The 17,585-nt window shown below is 27.4% G+C and overlaps 1 long non-coding RNA gene across 1 annotated transcript; it reads right to left on the bottom strand.

Moving 5' to 3' along the window:
* Window positions 1-13,939: 13,939 nt before the first annotated feature.
* LOC124810858 (uncharacterized) lies at window positions 13,940-16,896 on the bottom strand. The gene is made up of 2 exons (XR_010641056.1): window positions 16,731-16,896; window positions 13,940-14,182 (listed from the first exon to the last, which is right to left on the bottom strand). It is a non-coding gene; the product is annotated as an uncharacterized LOC124810858 (long non-coding RNA).
* Between the last annotated feature and the right edge of the window lie 689 nt (window positions 16,897-17,585).

The raw sequence follows: 17,585 nt of genomic DNA, 5'->3' as shown, positions 1-17,585 counted from the left end.
TTTATTTAAGATTAAAAAGCAATTATGCTTAAGCAAAAATGATTGTGAATGTTCAACAACAGAAATCATTAGTGAAAAAGTTAAAAACATTGTCATTGTATGTTTATACCGGCCTCAAAGATTTTATTTGTAATATAATAATTAACAATAATAAAGTATAAATAAAAAGCAGCAATAATAACCGCGTTTGTACGAATACATTAATTAGCTTATCTAATTAATAGTTTGAATTGCACATTCTAACATCTAGTGTAGTTATCTGTCCGCTTTCTCTATGCTTTTTTTCTAACTCGACTTCTTCTGAACTTTTAGTTACTCGGGAAATAAAATTTCAGCAACTGCAAAGACAATATTTTTTTAAACCCTTTTTAGAAACGTCATTTGAAAAAGGAATTTTTAAAACAGACATTAGTGACCACTTTCTTATCTACATTAAAATTAATAACCTTAAAATAACTTCGACTACTCTTCCGAAGATAATCAACTTTAAAAAAATGCAATCTATCAACGGTAAACACTAATAACTTCTCGTAAAACTATACGAAGAGAAATGAGATAAAGTCTATGAATGATGACTAATGATACTAATGATACTAATGAAGCATGCAATGCCTTTTTCAATAAGTTTTTTAAATATATATAATTAATCATTTCCATATGAAATAACAAAAACGGAAACAAAAACATTTGCTAACCCTTGGATGAACAAAACTCTGATAAAATGTTCGAAAATAAAACAAAAGCTCTATTACAAATTTATCAAAAATAGGAGTATTGAAAACGAAAAAAAATACAAAAACCATAAATACTTTTATCAATACTTACTCAAAAATGCAAAAAAACAATTGTATAATAAAAAAATTACTGAATGTAAATTTGATATAAAAAAATTATGGAATGTAATTAACAATATAATGGTTCGTAATAAAAGTAGTTCATCACTTCCTATCAATTTTACTATTAATGATGCTAATATTCACTATCCTATGCAAATCTCCAAAGAATTTAACAATTACTTTACTAACGTTGCACAGTGTATCGCTTCATACAAGCTAGGTGGAAAAAGTCATATCAAGAAATCGACTAACTGATAATATTTTCACAATCCTACATTAGTAATAACTTGCGGTGTTAATTATGAAAAACATTCCAAAGCAATGAGTCATAAGCAATTAAAAAGGCGTTAAAATGTAATTTTATTTTTGAAAAAAATTAATTAAAAACTTACAATGGTTGCATTAACATTTAACAAGAATTAAAGAAAGCAATCATTTTAATGCAGCGATGGATTTTACTTTTGAGGGTAAGTACTATTTAATTACATCAAATACTTTATTTAAAAGTTAAGCAATATGTGTTAAAATATGGTTTAAAAAACTGGGTTAAAATTGTAAAATATTTTTTGGCTTTTAATTTTTAAATTTATACAACTTTTTGTATCCACATGTATCCAAGCTAATTTATTAACAGTGTATAGCTTAAGTCCTAAGGTGTACAACAAAAGAAAAAATTTTCTTCACATAAATCCACAATTTTTTGTTATTAAATTTCATTTTGATCATGTGCGCTCTTTTTTAAAAATGGATTTATTTGAAGAACGGCGAAGACATAATCAAGAAGAAAGAAATTCTCGTTTATTGGATTTTATTTTGCAAAGATTTTGTGTTACTGATGTAACTGATTTGACTAGAGATTCTGAGAGATCTTTACAGTTAAAAATTTCATGTATGGCTTCAAAATTCGCAATAAAATGGTCTGCAGCACATATAATGATGGACCGTTTTTTAAACAAAAATAAAATTTGGTTAGAGGGGGTAAATGTAGAATTTAAAGTAAGTATATACCAGCAATGTAATTTTTCATCATCTGGAGAAGTTCAAGGACGACCAAAAAAGAACTTTGAAGACTCGTCTTTTAAAACCAAAAAACGAAGGGTTGAAAATTAAGTAAAATTGCAAAGTGCAACTGAGTTGACCACTGCTGCTGAAGTAGCATGCCGTGTGTTGGGGCACAGAAGCCAAGCTACTTTAATCAAAAAAAGCCTGGAATCATCAGAAAAAATTAAATCAAAAGACTTTATATGTGGTGGCATGCAGTTAAATCGTGACGAGGCATTAGCTTATTACATTGACTCTAAGTGTCGTTCTTATAAACAGACGAGAAAGTGGTCTTTAAAGGCAGGGCAAATATTATTTCCATCTTATTATAGTCTAAGCAAGTCGAAAAAGTTATGTTATCCATTAGATGAACATATTTCTGTTACAGAAACACGTGCCGAAATTAGCCTACAAGCTATACTTGATAAAACTACTGAACGCCTAATTGAAGCCAATGCGAAGTTCTTAAAAGTATTACTTTTACTACGCCATTCACACTAATTAGCAAATGGGAATGTGATGGGAGCTCCGGTCACAGCACATAAAAACAGAGATTTAAAAACTCTGATGATACTGATAAGTTTCTGTTTGTATTTTCATTTGTTCCATTGAGACGGTCAAAATATTATTTGGCAAAATCCACGACCTTCATTCAAGCATTATTGCGACTAATTAAATTTATTTTTTCAAAAGAAATAAATCGTTTAACTACAACAGAAGCTAACCAAGTTTTAAATAAAGGTTTCTCAACTTATTCCAACATCTATAAGACTCAACGAATCTCAAACTACTATTAAACACGACCTAATACTATTAGGTGATAGATGAAATACTATTAATGATAGATGAAAAAGTTTGCAATGCCTTGACTGACACAAGTTCCCAACAAAAATGTTACATATGTGGTGCGACTCCTAAAATGATGAACGGTGAACTAAAAGACTTAGTTGTTAAAAAAGAACATTATGGTTTTGGTCTGTCTACTTTGCATGCGTGGATTCGTTTTTTTGAGTGCATGCTACATATTAGCTATCGTTTAGATATAAAAAAGTGGCAAGTTAGAAGCGATGAAAATAAATCTAGTGTCCAAAAACGTTCAGAAGATATCAAACAAAAATTTAAAAAGCATATGAGCCTTATTGTAGATAAACCAAAACCTGGCTTTGGGAATACAAATGATGGGAACATAGCTCGCAGGTTTTTTATGAAGCCAGAGTTGAGTGGCGAGATTACGGGTTTAGACATCAATCTCATTAAAAATTTCAGTATTTTATTAAGAACACTTTCCTCTGGCTATGATATTAACTATTATGAATTTGAAAAGCTTTGTTCTGAGACCAAAACTCTTTATATTAATCTGTATCCGTGGTACTATATGCCTGTTACTGTGCACAAAGTACTTGTACATAGCACGGAAGTTATAAAAACATGCCTTCTTCCAATAGGTCAACTGTCGGAAGAGTTTCAAGAAGCCCGCAATTAAGGTTTTCGTCGATTCCGCGAACACGAAAAAGTTCACGTATTTGCACAAATATAGATTTGCTCAATATGCTTTTGATAATATCAGATCTTGTCATCAACTCACACAGAGAATTGTCAAGTAAGAAAACTGGTAAACTACCGTTGGAATTTGATTATCGTTTGATTACGTTTTGAATTTGATTATCCCACCTATAATACCACAACAACTTGTTGAAAATAGAATTATGTGTGACGATGAAGATTATTTAGAGTCCGATTCATCGGGTATTGAAAATAACAATGATTCATCCAATAATAATTAATTATTAATAAAATACTCTTTTATTTTACTTAGTGTAGTGAGTATATTTTTATATTTTGTATATTTGTAGTGAGTATATTTTTATTTTAGGCAAAATTTTATTACATTATTTATGTGTTGAAATTTAGTATTTATTTTATTTAATTGTCTTTTTCAAGACAAAAACTTTTAAAAACTTAAAAGTAATTAAAATATCGCCTTTTTTACAATAAAATTAAAAGAAAAACACTTTTTATAATAAAATTGACTTTTTGGCGCCCCTTTAAGCTTAAACGCGCGGGGTAATTGCCCCCTGCCTTCCCCAGGCTACTCTACTGCATAACTAATCAATAAAACACCAAAATATTGTTAACTACATTCTTAGGAATGAAATTACAAAACAAAATATTTTTGTCCATCTAGCTTGTATGAAGCGATACACTGTGCGTTGGTCTAAATTTAGCTAGTAAAATCGTACCTCCAATTGGTTCATTTAAAATCTATTTAAGTTCATCTAAAAATAATTTATTAATTAACAACGAATTAAAGGTAGAAGAAATTGAGGATGAATTCTAATCTTTGAAAATATATAAATCTCTAGGTTTTGATGGAATATCAGCTAATGTAGTAGTTTCGAACAAAAAAATACCAGCAAACCTTTGTTTTATATTCTTAAACTTTCAATATATGATGACATATTTCCTGATATATTAAAAGTAGCTAAAGTTTACCCAATATATAAAGGCAATGATAGTTCCGATATCTCAAATTATATACCTATATCAGTATTATCCGTTTTCTCAAAAATATTTGAACGCGTTATGTATAATAGAATTTGTGACCATTTTGCAAAAAACAAATTCTTTTACCCCAAACAGTTTGGTTTCCAGAAAATTACTTCAACTGAGCATGCAATTATTGAGTTAGTTGACGAAATAACCAACGGGTTCGAAAAAAATCAGTTCACACTTGGAATATCTATAGATCTGTCAAAAATATTTGATACAGTAGATCACTCCATACTTTTAGAAAAGTATGGAGTGATCTACTGTATTTTGTGTAGAATTCCACAAGGTTCAATCCTTGGCCTCTTCAATTTCTAATTTATATGAACAACTTTTGTAATGTATCTGCAAAATTAAATTCAATTATGTATGCTGATGATACTAATTTGTTTATGTCAAATAATGATATTAATCATCTATATGAAGGTATGAGCATTGAATTGATGAAAGTAAATAAATGGTTTAGAGCTAACAACCTCTCAATAAACACAAATAAAACTCAAAATAGATTATTTTATAAAAAAACACAAAAAGAAAATCTGCCACTTAGATTAACAGCTCTCTTTATAAATGATAAACAAATTAAAAAGCTGGAGTTTTTAAAATACCTAGGAATTTTTGTAGATAAAAACTTATCTTGGCTTCCTCATATAAAAAATATCTAATCAAAAATAAACAAAACAATTGGCATAATGTGTACTTTATGTCAATGAATTACCCCATTCATAGATACTCAAAGTCTTAAATCAATATACTTTAGCCTAATTCATAGCTGCATTAATTATGGTTACATTGCGTTGGCTAGCTTACAACCTGCTAAACTTAAAAAAATATTTAGTGTGCATAAACATGCTTCCAGAATTATATACCGAAAAGACAGATTTAAGCATGCAAAGCCATTAATAAGGGAGATGAAAATGTTGAATGTATATGAGATAAACAGATTTTTATAAAATTTTTATAATGATTACACATAATCTTCATGTATAATCATTATAAAAATTTTTCACCAAACAACTTTGAAACAAAATTTAAAATAGATCAAAACAATAACTATTCTCTAAGATTTAATGAAAGGCTCACGTATACACTGCCTCGTAAATTAACAAAATATAGAGAGTACAGCATAACATACCGAGGGCCTACACAGAGCAGCTTTTAAAATAGTCATTTCAATATGGTGAAATCAGTAAATTCATTTAAGTTTCATTTAAAAAGAGAAAATTTGAAATCAAATGATAGCCTTAAAATTTAATAAACAAACCTTTTTGAAAGATTTTTTTGTTAAACTTAATTTCTTGTTTTATGTTATATTTATTACTCGACTCAACTTATATTTAAAAGAGTTTATTCTATTTATTTCCTTTTACTCTAAATATATAACGGGGAAGCATATTTTTCATTTTTTCATATTTTAACGAATTTTTATATAACTTTTTTAACAATTTTATTTTACTTTAAAACTTTTTAAAAGCCTAAATAGGGGTTCTATGAAAAGATTGTGATGACTTTGGTCATCCATATCTTCTTTGAGTCCCAGTCTGTTTATATAAATTGTTTTTTGTTTTTTTTTAACTTTATGTAAGCGTTTCTTTGTATTTTTTTTTTTTTTTTGCATGAACGGCAAAATATACGTGAATGTTGCAAGAAAACTTTTGAAGGTTAGTTGGGAGGTGAGTCTTTGACGTGTAGTTCGTTTTAAGACGTTGCAACTGACAGTCTATATAATAGTACTATAAAAAATAATGTTATATATTAATATTATACCTTGTTTTAGGTGATATCTTAACTTTCCTGCTTTCAAATTTGTATAATTAGTTATATGTAATTGACTTTGGCAACGGGGTACTTAAACATCTGATACTTCTGAATTGGTCACTCAGACGCAAATGTCTCTTAAACTATTTGTTCAGACATTCCTTCGTTCGTTTCCTCAATACCATACAGTGCCAACTTGCCATCAATCTTTATTTAAATATCTTCAGAGAAAGCAACTAGTCCGACAACGACAAAGGTATTGAAGATATAAATTACAGTTTTGCCGGTGCGGTTGAGTGAGGAGCCTATACTCCTCTAACCAGAAAGATGTTATCAATCTACTCAGGTTTTCTCAAGTTAAAACTTAGCTTCTAAGCTCAAACAGCGGAAAGTTTGAGTCACAAATATCAAAGCCAAAAAAATCACGACTATCAAACATCAGCGGAAAGTTTGAGTCACAGTTTAAGTCAGAGAAAATGTCAACAAAAATATACGAACTTTTTCAGTCAGAAAGATGGGCGTGTTTTTGCAACAATAAGACCGATCCTTTAAAAGCTTATTAATTGGAATCTCTGTGTAATTCGAGTGAACTGTGTCTCTCCAGGGGTCTTAAAAGCAGTGTTAATGACTCTGAACATCTCAATATGGCGACTACGGGAGGTTATCAGAGTCATCAAAATAGTGTCACTCCTCATTGGCCTTTAAGGCGGTTTCACAAAATTTCCGAATTTTCTTTATCTCTGGGACAAATTACAGAAAGAATTTGCAACAACAGACCGAGTTCACTTAACAAGACTTTTAAAGTATCGTAAAGATCTTTTTTCGGAGCTATTCGAGGCTGAGATTAGAACTTATCTCTTCAAAGGACTATATCTTATGAAGATCACAGATTGTGATAAGTTAATCAAGCTCATTAACAGAATAGAGAGAACGGCTAGGAACAATTTTGTTGCGGTTGTTTATGGCTTCCTAGGTAACCGAAAAGCTGAAAACATGTGAAGTTGATGCAGATTATCATTAAAGAATTAAGCCAAGATGAGATGCATAAACTCACTCTATATACTCGAAGCACATCTCGAAGGAGAACGTAGGAGCTTACTCAGATAAGCAAGGCAAACGTTTTTATTTAAAATAATATATTTTAAACGTTTTTATTAGGGACTATATAACAAAAACATGGTAAGGTACTGCATTTTAGGTGCTACTTCGTAGCACCTAAAATTTACACTTGCGAACCTATAAAATTAATTTATTTCTGAAGCTTTTAAGTAGTTTTTTAACTCTCTTTGTCTATTTAATATGCAATTATTATCTATTCAACATGCAATTGCTGTCTATTCAATTCAAATGTTGTCTATTCATTATGCAATTGTTTCTTAAAAAACCGAATAAAAAAAAGTTTTTCTAGTTTTGTTCTAATAAAAGCGAATTTACTTTGTGCTGAGGTAATAAAATCAATGCTTTTGCATAAAATCAAATGTAGTCGCTTTTTAAACAGTCGTTAGACGTAAGCAATTAAAATAATACATTTTGAATCCAAAGAAAAATATAGTGTTACATAATGCTATTTATAGTTGCAAGTAAGACATGATTCATAATTTGAAAAATTATGGATCATGTCTTACAATTGCTGTCTATTCAAGGTTACTGTTGTTACTTTTTTTTTCAATGAACATAAATTTAATTTTTAAAAAAGAGACCTAATAATGCTTTTTTTTAAATACTTTATTAAAATACATTATGAAGTATAGCAAAATAAAACTTTAAAAAGATCTTTTTTTTTATATTTATTTTAAATAACGTAGCGAGAGAAAAAAGATTGGTTAACGCTCCACCGTTTGCACAAATGTGAATACCGCCTGAGATTTTTTATATTCCTAAAATGAGGCAAACCTTATAAAACATAAAACCTATAAAACAAACAATATTATATACATATATATATATATATATATATATATATATATATATATATATATATATATATATATATATATATATATATATATATATATATATATATATATATATATATATATATATATATATATATATATATATATATATATATTTGTTTTTTAAATGTATTCTACAATATAGAGTGCTCAATGTTCTTAAAAGAACAGAGCAATGATGAATTAGTAGAAAATCACTTATCAACAATTTTTGTTAAATAAAAAAGTAACAAAATCAATAAAGACTCATCAGAAATGCCATTTCTGATAAGTCTTTATTGATGAAACATATTTTTAAATGAAACATTTTTGATAAGTAATTTTCTAGTTTATATATATATATATGTATATATATATATATATATATATATATATATATATATATATATATATATATATATATATATATATATATATATATATATATACATATATATATTAACGAAGAAAAAACAACTTTTTCTATGGTACTTTAAGTTTCATGCCAATACGGCAATCATCAGCCATTGAATATGAAATCAAAAACAAAAATACCCACTAAAAATTACAAAATGCTGTGATCTCCGGTGTCTAAAAAAGATTAGAGGAATTTATTCTTGTACCTGCATTTTGAAATCAACTGATTTTGTTTATTTAACAAGTTTTCACCTTTATATGTTAAAATAAGGAACTTTTCGTATAAGCAAAGATTGCAAATTTTTGACGAGGAGACAAGGATTTTTGATGAGGATTGTTACGTTTCACAATTATACCACTTAATTATACCACTTAATCAGGGACATAAACATTTCGTCTTTTATGTCCCAAATTTCTCTAGACAACTCGGTATCATTTTTATATTTATTAATGTTAAAAGATTTTAGTTAATTAGCATACCGAGATTTGAATGGAGTTTCGCATAAGCCAAAATATACTTTTTCTTTGTAGTCAGGTTTATTTGACGACCCGGTGGCTTGATAAACGATGGAAGGCTTTTTAGTATGCTAGGGGGTGGTTAGAATCAGCATTTATATAATTAATGGAATTACCAGGCTTGCAGTAAGGTTGGAAAAAATTGTCATTAAGATTTAACGTTAAGTCCAGATAATTAACAATTTTAAAAATAAAGCTGAGGAATATAAGAAGATAATTCTTTTAAAAATTTTTCACATAGAGCTTTTTAATTTTTTTCCATTTGTTAGCCACTCGGGTTCTTAAACACTGCTAGACTATCATCTCTATACAATCCGAATTCATCTTTATTGTAAAACTGCGATAATTGAAAAAAGATAAATATTCCAACTGACTCACAAACTTCTGCGCCATCAAAGGCACCCATGGTGACATCAAATGAAACTCCACATTTTTTAATCTAGGCTTCACCATTATTAAATAATAATGATTTCCTGGCGTGATGTATTAACTTTTTTCATCTTATTGTATAATTAAGTATTTTTCAGCAAAGGCTATAGCATTGTTCAGTAAATTTTCATTAATTGAAGGATAAAAATCAGTTATATCAAAAATTAAGAACTTGTATAGATGCTTTTCTTTATAACTTTGAAACCAATCTATAATGTACTTTGAGTTTAGCCATTGATTGATGCAAACTTTTTTTCTAAGATCACTATGGTAGTGTCACAGTTATTGGCACCTTAACGCTATTTTTGATACTAATTTCTGTACAAAAATCGTAACAGTGAATGAAACTTTTTCAAATTTGGCACAATATTAGTTAAATACCTTGTAAATGACCTGACACATTTAATTTTTCATTTGCGCAAAAAATCTAGTATATATTCACATTATAAGTAAGTTGACTCGTTGTCCCGAGTTATTGGCACTTTGACTCAATTATTGGCACGCGCGACTCAATTATTGGCATCAATTTGAATCCAGATCTAGAGAACCTAAACATCGATTATTTTTTTTCGTTTTAAATTTTTGTTTTTGTTTGTACAATAACTAATAAGTATATCGTATATTAAATACATATATATAATAAAAGTGTTTTATCAATTAAAACCACAAAATTAAAGAGAATTTAAAGAAATAAAGTTATTTATTTAAGTGCATTCTTGGCACGCAAAAGGAAAGTTCTTTCTTTTAATAATTTTTTTTATGTTTGTCAGCCTTTTGTGCTCCTCAGATATTCAGTTTAGGTGCACAGCACAATGACATGTATCACAGTTCACCCGCAACTTTGATCTTATTTCTTTATCATAATTTGCCTTGCCAAAATTACAAATCCAATTTTCATTTTATTGATCTATTGACTATTGATCTATTGACTTTATTTGTTAGTGTTTGTCTATACTCTTGTGTAGATAGAGCATACACTAGACGTTTCTTTCTTTTATTTATAGGTTTATTAGAAATGGAACTTTTAGTATTTTTTCCTCGACCAACATTTAAATAACTCTTTTAAATAATAAAGGAAAGTTTTCCTTGGTGACACTGGACCGACCTAAAGAGTGATGCTCTGATGTTTTAGACTTCAAGTTAGGGTGCCTTTTTAGATATCTGTATGCCCAAGTTCTAGAAAAAATACCATTTTTAAATACAGTATGGTGCGAGCTTTTATGTAATATTTCTAAAATTATTAGTTGTAAGTCATTTGTTTTTAGAGGAAATCCTCTTCTTGACATTTCAATAAGCTACTTCTCACTTGCATCTTCTATAAATAGTGGCAAAGTATGTTCTGGTCCAGGCCAACACATTAGACTGCTTAAACCAGATAATTTTGTTTGTAGAGTACTGCGAGGAACATTATATTTTTTTGCAGCTGATTTGATAGACATCTCCAATTTTTTAAGTCAATCGCTCGCTCCATGCTTCTATTGTCATACTGCTTTATCTTAACTTGTCTGTTGTTAATAGAATTCTTTGATTTTTGTATTATTTAGTAAAAACTTAAATATAATCAATATTGAAAACAAAAGCTAGAAAAAAAAAAAAAAGTTATAAACATATCCAATTAAAAATATTGCCATGCCAATGTTTGAGTTGTTGTCACAATTATTGGCACCCAAATTTAAAAAAAGAACAACTCAGGAAATTTTTATTGTAATATAAAAATTACTGTGTTAACTTTTAAACAACAATTCATATTACCTTTGGTGCCATTTTGGACTTTTTGAATCAAAATAATATTCTCATCTTCTTCAGAAACGAAAACCGTATCGAGGTTAACGTTTTCGGCAAATTATTGCGTTTTTTACTTTCTTAAATAAAAATTTTTATAAAAAAATTGACAACCAGCAAAATTTTTTAGCTCAAAGAGTAGACGATAGGTTATTCTGTTTATACGGTGATAATTTTTTACTTATCAACTATAAATAGCTATAAAATTTTTTGAAAAAAATGAAAAGTGCCAATAATTGAGTCATGCTAATAACTGTGACACTACCATATATATTTTTGATAGAACTTTAAAAATTCTTCCCACTTCGTTTTTTGCAGGGTTTAGTAGCCGAACTGTAGGATTGTTTAAAAAATTATGCTTGTAGTCTTTTGAAGTGACAAAACAATTGGAGGTGCCATTTAATTCAATTCTGATGAAAACATCATGATTAGTTAAGGTGTCTACTTTAAATATTTTATATAAGGCCTTTTTATATAAGGAGCTGGTTGTACTCTTCTTTGAAAATTCTGTACATATTGAAGGTTTTGTCGGCTTGAGTTAAAGTTTTATGTGATAAGCGCCAAGATTTTTTATCGCTAGAAAGCTTTTCTTGAAACTTGTTGCTCACTTTACAAAATTTAATAATTTTAACTCGATGAATTAAATCATTTTCAGACATATAATAATAAACAAAACTCATTGTCGTAAAAGAGTGACAAATATATAAATATGAATATTAACGAAGAAAAAACAACTTTTTCTATGGTACTTTAAGTTTCATGCCTGTACGGCAGTTATCAGCCATTAAATACAAAATCAAAACAAAACAAAAACCCGCTAAAAATTACAAAATACTGTGTAGTGGGATCTTTACATCGCTAAAAGACATACTTAATAGCAAAATTGTTAATAATGTGGACATCACCTTAAATCTTAATGAAAGTTCTTTCCAACCTTACTGCAAGTCTGGTAATACCATCAGTTATACAAATGCTGATTCTAGCATACTCCACCCTCCTAGCATACTAAAAAGTCTTCCTCAAACTATCGAACTAAGATTGTCAACCAATTTCTTCAAACATAAATATTTTTAAACAATTCATTCCTCCTTATCATAATGCATTATTTAAATCAAGTTTTATCTTCAAATTTGCTTACCATTCAAATAAAAAAACCGATCCCATTTAAAAATCACAAGCGAAATATAATCTGGTACAACCCACCATTCAGTACCAATGTTGCAACAAAAATAGACAGTCGTTTTTTAAATATGGTAGACCTGCACTTCCGGTTGGTCACAAACTTTGCAAGATATTTAATCTAAATACCATTAAAAATATCATAAGCTACTCATGTATGCCAAATATCAAGTCCATCATTAATTCGCACAATCACAGGATATTATATACCCAATGTAAAGATGAGGGAAAAACATGCAACTGTACCAAATAATCCATCTGCCCCATGAACGATCAGTGTTTGACGAAGAACATCGTTTAAGCCACCGGGTCGTCAAATAAACCTGACTACAAAGAAAAAGTATATTTTGGCTTATGCGAAACTCCATTCAAATCTCGGTATGCTAATTAACTAAAATCTTTTAACATTAATAAATATAAAAATGATACCGAGTTGTCTAGAGAAATTTGGGACATAAAAGACGAAATGTTTATATCCCTGATTAAGTGGTATAATTAAGTGGTATAATTGTGAAACGTAACAATCCTTATCAAAAATCCTTATCTCCTCGTCAAAAATTTGCAATCTTTGCTTATACGAAAAATTCCTTATTTTAACATATAAAGGTAAAAACTTGTTAAATAAACAAAATCAGTTGATTTCAAAATGCAGGTACAAGAATAAATTCCTCTAATCTTTTTTAGACACCGGAGATCACAGCATTTTGTAATTTTTAGTGGGTATTTTTGTTTTTGATTTCATATTCAATGGCTGATGATTGCCGTATTGGCATGAAACTTAAAGTACCATAGAAAAAGTTGTTTTTTCTTCGTTAATATATATCTATATATATATATATATATATATATATATATATATATATATATATATATATTCATGTATATATATATATATATATATGTATATATATATATATATATATATATATATATATATATATATATATATATTTGTTTTTACATGTATTTTACAATATATATATTGTAAAATACATGTAAAAACAAATATATATATATATATATATATATATATATATATATATATATATATATATATATATATATATATATATATATATATATAACAATAATATATCGATAATTTTTTTTTTAAAGTTGAGGTTACCCTTTATATTAACTTCAACTTTTAAAAAAAAAATATATATATATATATATTTTATAGTATATATCGACTATATTATATTATATATCGATTATATAACAATAATATATTGAAAATTTTTTTAAAGTTGAGATTTGCCTTTATACTATCCTCAACTTTTTTTAAAAATATATATTTCTAACCAATTAAAAAAGTCGTATATGGCGAACTTATGCAACAAGTTATATTGAAAATTCAGAGCTTTAACGCAGCGTAATGCTAGTACAAATAAAAGAATTTTACTTAAACAACCACAAAAAATAGTTAATTATTTAAAATTAATTAAAATAATTTAATTAAAATTAAATTTTTCAAGCAAAATAAACTAAATTAAAAACTAATTAATGTTTAGTTTTTCAATGAAAAACATTTCTTCAAAAAAAAAAAAATTATTTAGGTTAACAATGTGAAGTGTTTTATTCAGGAAATAAATCCATTAAAAGTCTGTAAGTAAGAATATTTTGGTACTTAGATTTTAAACGTCTTTTTGTTGAATGAAAAGCATTGGGTACTGCAGGTGAATCAAAATATTGACTTTTACATAAAGGATCTTTGGAGCACAGCTGGAGAATTGTTTTGCGCTAAAAAATCAAAATAAAACTAATAAAAACTATACAATTATAATTAGTTTTAAATCATGTTTATAAAAATTACAAATAGATAAAAGTTTATAATAATTTTTGAAATACTACAATTTTTTTAGTATAATATTATATAATGTAATTGGTGTTTATTTATTTGCTTAATCACGCAAGTATCAAAAAAGTCGAGCTATGTCTTTACAAAAGTGCTGTGTTAGTGAAAGTTTAACTCCCACTTTCTTTAACAAGTAAAGATGTTGCAAGTCGTTTACGTTATTCCTTCATTGACAATATATAGCATACTGTCAAAGGAGTATATAAAGTTATTTTGCTGAGTATTAGGCTAAACAATTTCTTTAAAGTGGAAGATTCCAATGATTACTTATTCACTGAAGCGCTTTTCCCATCGGTTCGGGGTTATAATCACTATTAGGAATTAAAAAGTAAAATATAATAAAAATCAAATAATTACTTGGTATGATTTTAATATAACTTTTTGTACAATATTTATTTAAAAACAAAAAATAAAAAAAACTATATATTTTTCTCTCATAGTTTTCTTAAATTTTTTTTCATTTACAAAAAAACACACATATTATATCTAATAAAATATAATGTAGTAATTTTAAAAAGTAGTGTTTCAAAATTTTCAACTTTACTTCTGCATTTTTTTCTTTTAGAAAAAGAACTTTTTCCAAAAAAAATAAAAATTTATATTCAAGGCCGAAGACAACTTTTTTTTGATGTTTGAGCTGAGCATCTTTGAAACATGAAGAAAACTTCATATTTAAGTTTATTCATATATATATGAGGAATGAGGATGCTATGCAAAAAATTGCGGTGATTGGAGACTGGGAACAACAAAAACCCCAAAACGTTAGCCCCCCAGCCCCAAATATTTTGTGACCTTATAAAGTTTCTAGTCCCCTCAATTTGAGGGGGGTGTAAACTTTATAAGTTCATAAAAACCGAACAACAAAAGATAATTGAATCAAATTTAAAATTCGTCGATGAATATAAATTGAGTTTGAGATCGAAAGAAAAAAATTTGACTCATTGCCCTCCTATTTGGGGCTAGGGAGCTAATGTTTTAGGGCTTTTGTTGTTCCCAGTCTCCAATCATCGCAATTTTTTTGCATAGCATCCTCATTTATTACATGTATGAACATACTTAAATATGGAGTTTTCATGTTTCAAAGTTGCTTAGCTCAAACATCAAAAAAAGTTGTCTACGGCCTAGATATTTATTAAGCATAAGACATAATTTGTCGAAAATTATTTATTATGTTCTCTATTTATTACAAGAATAAAAACGTATTTCATATATACAATACTACAGTATTTAGTTAAATTTAACTCTTGTTTAAGTTCGATCTAAGTCCATTTAGCACTAGATTGGTTGTAAATAATAAAGATTTGAACTTTTTATTGTTTAAGTAAACTACCCTTTAAATATTATGTTAAGCAATCAAGCCGTAACCTGGTCCGGTTGTATGTTTGATACTTTCCTGGTAGAATTTAAGTTTCTTTTTGTACATTCTATTTAACACCTTAAATACAAAAAGTTACTTTTAAAAAAATATTTAAAAGATGTTTCATTTAAGAGATATCCATAAAAGCCAATAAAATTTAAATAAGAGGTTTAAAAAGTTTTAAAAAGGTTGACAAGTGTTGACCTGGAAAATTTGCTATCCAAAGATCAAGCAACTGAAAATACGACATTTAAAATAAAGTATTATTTTTAATCTGTTATTTAAGATTTTCTAACTGATAAATTCATTCCATCAAAAATTCAAGTCTGCCAAACCAGCAAAGGACTTAAACACCAGCGCATCAGAGATTTACTTGTATATATTTTAATCTCTATTCTTTATCAAACCTTTGAAAACGAATAAAATATCACCTCAGTCATTATTAGGCGTTTAAAAGTTCTTTCTTATGACCTATATTGTGTGACAGATCTGAAAAATTTGTCACCTTTTTGTCGCTCCTAAGGTCATATTCAAGATATCAGCAAATCCGATAACTACAAATTACGTAAAATAATGACGACTATTCTACGTATATTTTACATAAGAGCATTCTTGTAACAGATGAGTACGTTAATGTAAAAAACTCTACAAAAACGTGAAATTAGTATGTTTTAATTAGTGATTTGACCTTAATTGTTTAAATTTTTGTATACAGGTTTTTATTTGTAAACTGATATTATAATATATAAATTTAATTATTTGTTATATATGTTTCATTATGGATGTAACAGACCCTATGCCTTTTGTAACAGTTCGGAATTATTTAGCTGCCACATTGGAAGATAATCAAAGTTAGAGTATCTCTCAGTTTATGAGTTCAGTATTTTATTCTTATTTCTATTTTCATTATTTAAAACAAGTTATTTAAAGTAAGTATCTTTAATGGCAATAATTTTTGTAAACAGTTTGTTGTCAATTTTGAATAATGTAATTTCTGAAATTGTAACTTTTTATGTTATTACATAAACGCTGTCTGATTTAACTACTATTTTGTTAAAATAATATTTTCAACATACCGCTGCTGTAAATGACTCTCTTGATACATCGACTGGATTCTTTTGGTTTTGATATCTGCTAGCAATGCAAATTACATTTGATGATATAGCGAACGCAATCATAAATTTTAGTCGCATCATTTTTTAAAAATCTTTAGCTACAAATAGAATGTGAATATATAAGTAAAATTTTACAAGATTTATACATATATATACATATATATGTATATATATATATATATATATATATATATATATATATATATATATATATATATATATATATATATATATATATACATATAGTTAGATAGAAAGAGATAGAAAAACCAACAACGAAAAAAAAATTATTTATTGACTGTAAAGAATCTTCCCTGTGGGAATTGAACATAGCGTCTCCACATGATTTCGTTAAAAATGATTTAACAAAATTATGACTAACTTTTAACGAATCATTTTGACTAATAAAAATTATTAAGTATTTTTGAATAAAAAATTAATAAATCATAAAAAAGTTAAATTAGAAATTTCCGTTATATAAAAAACCTATACTTTATAATAAGTTTTTATATTCTTTTAAACTTCGCGTCATAACGAGGGGATGTGACGTATTACAGTTTTTTAAAATTTTGATAAATGGTGGTTTAGCTACTTTGGTACTTTTGTTTAGAGTGGTTTTTGTATTTTTTGAAATTGCAAAAAATATCTCTAAAAAAATAGATGTATTTCTTATAGTTTAGGAACAACTTTTTGTTACACAAACAAAGATCATACTTTCAACTAGATATTATAATATATTCTTATAAATTTGTATGAAAATGTGTTTTAAAAAATCTTAAAAAAAAACCTTTTAACGTTTACAATGGTGTTACATAT

The sequence above is a fragment of the Hydra vulgaris genome, chromosome 09 (genome assembly GCF_038396675.1).
Source record: "Hydra vulgaris chromosome 09, alternate assembly HydraT2T_AEP".
NCBI classification, from domain to species: Eukaryota; Metazoa; Cnidaria; class Hydrozoa; order Anthoathecata; family Hydridae; genus Hydra; species Hydra vulgaris.
Note: the sequence above shows the minus strand (reverse complement) of the source record. Positions and strands in the feature narration are given on the sequence as shown.